Source organism: Cebus imitator, unplaced genomic scaffold (assembly GCF_001604975.1).
Source record: "Cebus imitator isolate Cc_AM_T3 unplaced genomic scaffold, Cebus_imitator-1.0 Scaffold4146, whole genome shotgun sequence".
NCBI lineage: Eukaryota > Metazoa > Chordata > Mammalia > Primates > Cebidae > Cebus > Cebus imitator.
Window position 1 is genome coordinate 1 of NW_016111461.1, and position 1,485 is coordinate 1,485.

At 49.8% G+C, this 1,485-nt stretch overlaps 1 pseudogene across 1 annotated transcript; it reads left to right on the top strand.

Annotated features, from left to right (window-relative positions):
- Positions 1 to 4: 4 nt before the first annotated feature.
- Positions 5 to 1,387, top strand: LOC108299280 (annotated as a pseudogene). Its single transcript, XR_001822884.1, has one exon. The product of XR_001822884.1 is annotated as a tubulin beta chain-like (transcript).
- Positions 1,388 to 1,485: the final 98 nt, after the last annotated feature.

The following is a 1,485-nucleotide window of genomic DNA, read 5'->3' on the forward strand; positions in this document are numbered from 1 at the left end:
TGATCGCATCATCAACACCTTCAGTGTGGTGCCTTCACCCAAAGTGTCTGACACCGTGGTCGAGCCCTACAATGCCACCCTCTCCGTCCATCAGTTGGTAGAGAACACTGATGAGACCTATTGCATTGACAATGAGGCCCTCTATGACATCTGCTTCCGCACTCTGAAGCTGACCACACCAGCCTACGGGGATCTGAACCACCTCATCTCAGCCACCATGAGCGGTGTCACCACCTGCCCCCGCTTCCCTGGCCAGCTCAATGCTGACCTCCGCAAGTTAGCTGTTAACATGGTCCCCTTCCCACGTCTCCATTTCTTTATGCCTGGCTTTGCCCCTCTCACCAGCCGTGGAAGCCAGCAGTGTCGAGCTCTCACAGTGCCCGAACTCACCCAGCAGGTCTTCGATGCCAAGAACATGATGGCTGCCTGTGACCCCTGCCACGGTGGGTACCTCACCGTGGCTGCTGTCTTCCTTGATCGGATGTCCATCAAGGAGGCCGATGAGCAGATGCTTAATGTGCAGAACAAGAACAGCAGCTACTTTGTGGAATGGATCCCAAACAATGTCAAGAGGGCCATCTGTGACATCCCACCTCGTGGCCTCAAGATGGTTGTCACTTTCATTGGCAACAGCACAGCCATCCAGGAGCTCTTCAAGCACATCTCAGAGCAGTTCACTGCCATGTTCCGCCGGAACGCCTTCCTTCATTGGTATACAGGTGAGGGCATGGATGAGATAGATTCACTGAGGCTGAGAGCAACATGAATGACCTCGTCTCCGAGTGTCAGCAGTACCAGGATGCCCCTGCAGAAGAGGAGGAGGATTTCGGTGAAGAGGCTGAAGAGGAGACCTAAGGCAGAGCCCCCATCACTTCAGGCTCCTCAGTTCCCTTAGCTGTCTTACTCAACTGCCCCTTTCCTCTCCCGCAGAATTTGTGTTTGCTGCCTCTATCTTTTTTTTTTGCTTTGTTTTCTTCTGGGGAGTCTAGAATAGTGCCTAGCACATAGTAGGTGCTCAATAAATACTTGTTTGTTGAATGTCTCCTCTCTCTTTCCACTCTGGGAAACCTAGGTTTCTGCCATTCTCGGTGACCCTGTATTTCCTTCGGGTGCCCATTCCTTCCATCTGTCCAGTTAATATTACCCTTTTAAAAATCTCCAAGAAGCTGGATCTCTTCCAGATCCCATCTAGAACCAACCAGGTGCTGAAAACATATGTAGATAATGGTAACCATCTGAAGTGCAAAGTAGAAAATGGTAGAAGGTAGTGGGGTAGAAGTCACTGTAAGGAAGGGGATGGGATTTTCCATTCTAAAAGTTTTGGAGAGGGAAATCCAAGCTATTAAAAGTCATTAATTTCTAGGTATTTCCATTTCCCATCTCAGCTTCAAGGGAGCTGTTAGCAGTATTATTTCCATTTTCGATCTCCCTCCAAGCTCTACCTTTTGGAGGGGTCTGTCTCACTCTGTCAAGTGGAATCCTTCC